This window comes from Pinus tabuliformis, chromosome 8 (genome assembly GCF_031772625.1).
Source record: "Pinus tabuliformis cultivar Carrire ecotype Pingquan chromosome 8, CPIR1, whole genome shotgun sequence".
Lineage (NCBI taxonomy): Eukaryota > Viridiplantae > Streptophyta > Pinopsida > Pinales > Pinaceae > Pinus > Pinus tabuliformis.
Window position 1 is genome coordinate 953,375,566 of NC_142294.1, and position 6,828 is coordinate 953,382,393.

The following is a 6,828-nucleotide window of genomic DNA, read 5'->3' on the forward strand; positions in this document are numbered from 1 at the left end:
TTGTGTCAAATTTTGAACCAAGATTTGCATCTTATTTTATGACAGGTTTTGCTTCTAGTTTTGTGTCATTTTTTGCATCTATTTTTCATTCTCTTTTGCTTCCTATTTTGTGTCATTCTTTGCTTCCATTTTTGCACCATCATTTGCATCAAGTTTACACTGTATTTTGAATCCAATTTAACATCTTTTTATGCATCCATTTTGTGTCAGTTTTTGCATCTAGTCTTACGCCAGGTTTTGTATCTAGTCTTACACTAGTTTTTGCTTCTATTTTTGCACCAGCTTTGGTGCCTATCTTTGCACCATGTGTTGAATTTGATTTAGCACCAAATTTTGCATCCATTTTTGTGCCCATTTTTGCATCTTTTTTTGGACCATTTTTTACATCCACATTTACGTTTGATTTGTCTCCATTTTTCCCATCTCATTTTGCACCATATTTTGTGTCATTTGTTTCATCCAATTTTGCATCATTTTTAACACCATCTCTTGCATCTAATGTTACATCATTTTGAGCATCCAAATTTGCATTTATATTTGCATCTTATGTTGAGTCATGTGTTGTGTCCACCTTTGCATCTTATTTTGTGTCTAATGGTACATTCAATTTAGAGCCATTTTTTACGTCTACTTTTGTATTTGTTTTTACACCAAGTTTTGCATCCAATTTTAAGCTATTTTATGCCCCTTTTTGCACCATTTTTTTGTGTCTACTTGTGTCCAATGTTGCACCATTATTTACACCGACTTTTTCATCCAATTTTGCATTTTTTTGGTGTCTAGTTTTACATCGTTTTCACCATCCAAATTTGCATCTTTTTTGCCTCATTTTGTGTCCACATTTGCATATAATTTTGTGTCTGAGTTCGAGCCTAAATTTGCATGTGATTAGGAATAATTTTTTACATCCAATATGGCATCCTTGGTTTCACCTTTTTTCAGCCCCATTTTGCATCTTGTTTTATGTCTTTTCTTACATCTTTTTTTTTTCCTTTTTTTGCACCCAAGTTTGCATCCCAAATTTACACCATTATTTGCATCATCATTTGGCATATTAATTTGTAACGTTTTTTGCTTCTTTTTAACACTCAACTTTGCATCTTATTTTACATCTAGTTGTTGTCTTTTTTTGCATCTAATTTGGTGCCCATTTATGTGTCCTTGTTTTTGCCCAATTTGATATCCTTTTGTATGCCATGTTTTGTTCCCTTCTTTGTGTCAACTATTGCACAATTTTTCACTTCTAATTTAAAACACTTTGTATGTCAATTGTTTGCATTTTGTATTAATTCCTAGTTTAACATCCAATTTTGCATCCATGGTTACATCCGCATTTGACTTCTTATATAGAGTATATTTTTCTTTACATATATGACCCCCTTTATAGATTCATAGTGAAATATATGATAGTTTCTAAATATCATTAAAGCAGATATCACAATTCAAAATCATTTGTAAAGAAATTTAAGAGAAATTGACAACATCCATCCAAAAAAATAACAATGTGTCATTAACAATTTTCAAAACATGTATAAAATAGCAACATAATACTAATAAAATCAGTATTATTTTTAATCAAAACAAGTAAAATTCAAATATGATTAACAAATCAAAATATTTCATGAATATCGTTATTCTACGATAAATTAACAACATACATAAATCAAACTCATCGTATGATTACAAAATCAAAATGTCTCATTGATATAGGGTAAATTCACAACACCCATCTAAACATAACAATGTCATTCTACACAATAATTGCTTCATAAAAAACAATGCATGTGCATGCCTAGCTACCACCACCAAGATCATCCTCATGATCATCTTGACCATCCTCATTACTCTGATCCACATCATCACCAACACCGCAACTATCATCATCATCTCCTCCTTCACCACCATCATCCTCATCCTCATCCTCATCATCTCCTGATATATGTTGAACATAATTTGGATCATCATCTTGGCAATCATTACCTATAGCATTTTGACAAAAAAAATCAATATTACATGTTAGTATTAATTACATAACACAACGCATGTTTTTGTTATACAATGTTAACCATAAAATGAGGTAAGATATAATATCTAATAGTACTAAAAAATAAAATGAAAATATGGTTTAAAAGTATATTGGAAATCCAACTAAAATTACATACCATAGAGTCCATCCAAACAACAAATTCAACCCATCTCTTTTGCTGCAGCACCTCCTTTTCCAAATGATTTGGAGGTCTTCCATATTTTAGTTCCTATCAATCAGTAAATAGGGAGAAATTAGATAACAATGACTTTCTTCTAGTACAAAATTTATTAAAAAAAATATCACATGTTTAATATACTTACAAAGGTTGTTATCAGTGCTTTTAAACCTTTCTAGCCACTACGATGAGTGACTTTTGTCTTGGTTAACCTCGCCTTGGATGCCTTGTCCTTAAACATAAACCAATTCAATTTATTTTCACACAAATACATGTCTAAGATACTTATAAGTATTAATACATTCTAAATAATGTTTAATGAAAAATTCAATACCTGAATGCTCTCATTGCCGGCTTTTCTTTGTGCATCCAACTTCTCATATGATTTTACAAGTTCTTTCCATACTTTAAAAGGTATGTCAATAGGTCTTTGTTTCAGTCTTTGATCTTGAGGCATTTTTTTAATTTTTCTTGTTTGGTTAAAAAAACCGAACAAGTAATTCACATCAATGGCATGGGGACTCTATGGATATGTGTAAAAAAATGGCTATAAAGAAAACATCCAAAAAACATATGAGCTCTCCCTTTGATGGTCACTTGGGGCATATGGCTGGAAAGGAACAACTCCATTTTTGAAAATCAAGGACAATCCTTTCTCAAATTCCTTCCTAATATTTGCTCCAAATGTCTTAAAATGAAAAACAAAATTCAAACGTCATCCTTAAACATCTCCCTTAAATATAACGTTGGACCATAAATTCTTCATTTTTATTGTTATCAGATCTGGAATGATTTTTCTATATGAAATTATATAATGAAATATGTGTGCACTAATGAAAAAACATTGAGTTTCATTTTTCATAATCACAAACAATGAAAAAAGAATCACACGTAACTAGCATCATTTTGGAAATTTTATATTTATTAAAAATCTTTAACATGTTTTCCTCCCATATCTCATAAAAAGGTGTGAAATTTTTTATATACTCTCCAATAAGCACTACAACAAAACCAACGATTTGGAGGTTTTACACTAAGTTTTTCAACATCGAGCTTACTAGGGCTTGCACCACCGGGGTTATTAGTAAGAATCTCATGAGGTTTGCATAGCCATGATTATTAGAATCAAAATAGTAGGATTTTCACTAAAAAACAGTTCATAGTGCTTTCCTGCTGGGGAGAAAATCACAAGTTCAACTTCTGCAGTGCAGAGCACCGAGAGCTCGTAAGCTTTCTTCAGCAATCCACCTACGTTTGGAAAATGTAGCCTTCCTGCTGGCAATGTTCTCAATCCTCTTCCTCTGCATCTTTCCCCTCACTATTCTTGTATGTCCTCTTTCGTTTTTCCCTCCAAACAAACCCTCTCAAATTGAGAAAGCAGAACAACTCACTCGATGAGAATCTGAATCCAATTATCGCTTCTAACAATAACCCAATACGATACCAGAAGTGATTACACAAAACCTCATTGACTCTTCATTTGTTTGGAAAAGAGCCAAGCATAAACTTCTGACGAGGGTTTCCGTCTCAAGTCTGGCTCGCAGGACGTCGCTTAGTCAATTGCGAGAAAAGTTTTCCACCTGCCTGTCACATACGGTTTGTCACACTATATATTAAAATAAGGTTGATCATACTAACAATAAGGTTGTATAGTGTAAAAGGAGGGCTCTCCTGACTGCATTTGGTTGGTTTATAGAAAAGATTGCTGGAATGTGTAATGTGAATGCTCTGCTAACTGTTTTTTAAGCATTTGGAAGTATTAAAACCCCCTAGGATAATTAATGTAAGACCTATTAATTAATGTGTAAAGATGGCTATTGTCCTTGGGCTACCTTAGCTGTTCGTGTTTAGTGATCTGTGGTATTATGACTCCTCAAGTCACTATTAAACCATGAGAACCATGCCCAGGCAGACTAGTGTGACATTGTGGATGAGAACCAAAACTAGACTCCTATAACCTCCTTTTTCATCCTTTAAATTGCAGAATTAACTGACTGTTCTAGTAATCGTTCTTGAGCACCTGAAGATGTGCACCCTAAATAATAAGAATAATACCTTGTAACATATGAATAGTCCATCCTGTGCATGTAGGATATGCACATGAGGTCCAATAAAATCACTAACCAGAATACCAGGTGTTATTAAAGCCTCTACAGGTTGATATATATGAATGTTACAGTGTGCAGGAGTATGATTCAATTCCATACCAAAATACAAAACATCTGATAGGATTTCCTTATACCTCATAAGCAAACAACCATTGTCCCTTCTATAGATGAGCAGAATAAGTGCTTGGTTCTCTACACTAAATAAAGACAAAGTATAGTACTTATTGCTGACAAAATAGGATTTAAATCGCGGTTCAATTGCTTGACATTTAGCTGGTCACAGAATTGTAGAGTGCATAATCATAAGTGATGTTGCGTGCCTCATTGCTCAAAGTCTAAGGGTCTTGCGAGCCATAATCACAGCCATGTATGGAATATCTTGTGATTATGGCATTTTATGAGGTCAATTCTTGTGAAGACATTTCAGTTTATAATAAATTTTGAACCTCAACAGAGTTTTGGCAAGACCTGGCTGAGCTAGGACATCAACAACACAGCTGATATGAATGACATAATCTAGCCTCAAGAGGGAGCCTCTTTTGTTTCATCACTCTAACAATCTATGAAGTGGTGGAAAGCATAACAACTTCCCCTTGAATATGACACCTAAACTGAGTACAAATCCTAAATGATGCAGCCTTTGGTGCATGTCTCTCAAAGTATCGATATTTCAAATGTTGAAAGCTCTTGTGCCCATTTGATATGCATTCGATTGCAGTTCCCCTGAAGAAAGAATCTTATAAAGGTGAGGTCATGGCCAATATGTTAGCCATATCCATTGGAGTTGCCATTGCTTGACAACTTTAGTGTGATCAGTCCCACCATGATTCACATGGGCTTCTACTCAACACTGGCTGTTGCTATTGTAAGAGTCTTCAAGCTCGTTGAACCCATAGTATTGATAAGTGTATTCTTTGGGTCTCTGGTTTTCAAATTCTGCCTATGTTTTCCTCTCAGTATCATTATTTCAAATGCTGAAAGCTCTAATTCCCATTGCTCTGTATTTGATTGTGGTTTCCCTGAAGAAAGAAGCTTATAAAGGTGAGCCCGAGGCCAATATGTTGGCCATATCCATTGGAGTTACTATTTTAGCTTATGGGGAGGCCAAGATGAATGCATGGGAGGTGATTCTCCAGTTAAGTGCAGTTGCATGTGAGACTACCCAATTGGTTCTCATACAAATTCCACGAACATCAAAAGGGATTAAGTTGAATCCCATCACATCTTTGTTGCTCCTTGTTGCCTTGTTTTTCTCAGCACCCCCTGGGCCTTAGTAGAATACCCATTTCTGATAATCAAGGTCTCTTCCTTTGATTTGGATTACATGACATTTCTGCATGTGCCTTGGCTCTTAATCTTGCAGTGTTTCTTCTGATAGGAAAGACTTCAGCCTTGACTATGAATGTTGCTGGTCTTGTCAAGGACTGGTTGCTCATAACATAATCTTTGTCTGTAATAAATGAAAAGGTTACAGTCATAAACTTGAGTGGGTGTGGACTGGCTTTTCTCGCTGTCTGTTACTATAATCATTTGAAACTTCAAGCTCTCAAGTCCAATGACAACCAACCAACGTACCTCAGCAGTGCAGCTGATGCCAATGATGAAGGAGAAGGTTTGATAATGATGAGTGGGAGATTCTCAATCAGAGATTCAGAACCAGTAGAGAAAAATCAAACTCAAGCTTCAGGATTAGGTATTTAGATCATTAATATTGTCTTGTGCTAGAGATTACTGTTCTTGGATTGGCTCCTCTATGCCCAGATCTATTTGCAGGGAACAGGCCAGTCATTCATAGTGAAGAAGATAATGACAAGATTAGTGTATAATGATGGACAGGATGGTGCCATGGTGCCAACCTAAATCTCAAGTAAGGAGACATCTGTTCATCAATTTGTCAAGAAGCATGGCCTACAATTTAATTGCTCTAAGCCTATCACTTCTTCCACCTGTCAAATAAATTGTTTCCTGTTTGTTTAGTTGACTATGGTTCTAATAAATATACTATTGTTTGATGTAAAAAGACAAAACAAAACAAAAAATATGGAAAGTTGTGACCCCATTTTCTAACTACAAATTGAAATCGGATTACCATAGTGACCACCTCTGCTTATTGGAATCAAAAAGGGGGTGGGTTATGCACAATCCTCCGTATCATTTTCTATTACCAGAGATAATTAAAGCCACCCTAAACTCAAGTCTTAACTATGCTGATAGGGTGTTTGGGGAGGGGGATCCCTTACCAACCCACTATAATCTGCACAAAAGCATCCTAAGAACATATGCAAAATGCTCTCCTATCATCTAATGTCCAAGCAAGGAAACTCTTGAAAATATTATCTCTGCTCTGCTGAATGTAGGGCTAGTCTAATAGGAGGAAGGTGCCATACTCTGGATCAGTCTGGAGCTGGTTTACCCCTAATGGGTGGAAGGTGCCATACTCTGGATCAGTCTGGAGCTGGTTTACCCCTAATGGGTGGAAGGTGCCATACTCTGGATCAGTCTGGAGCTGGTTTACC

General features: G+C 35.3%; 1 long non-coding RNA gene across 2 annotated transcripts; it reads right to left on the reverse strand.

Annotated features, from left to right (window-relative positions):
- Nucleotides 1–1,630: 1,630 nt before the first annotated feature.
- Nucleotides 1,631–2,853, reverse strand: LOC149238632 (uncharacterized). Of its 2 annotated transcripts, XR_016245408.1 has the most exons (3): nt 2,350–2,853; nt 2,163–2,255; nt 1,631–1,980 (listed from the first exon to the last, which is right to left on the reverse strand). It is a non-coding gene; the product is annotated as an uncharacterized LOC149238632 (long non-coding RNA). The 2 variants fall into 2 exon arrangements; XR_016245407.1 differs by lacking the exon at nt 1,631–1,980 and having other exon boundaries at nt 2,115–2,255.
- Nucleotides 2,854–6,828: the final 3,975 nt, after the last annotated feature.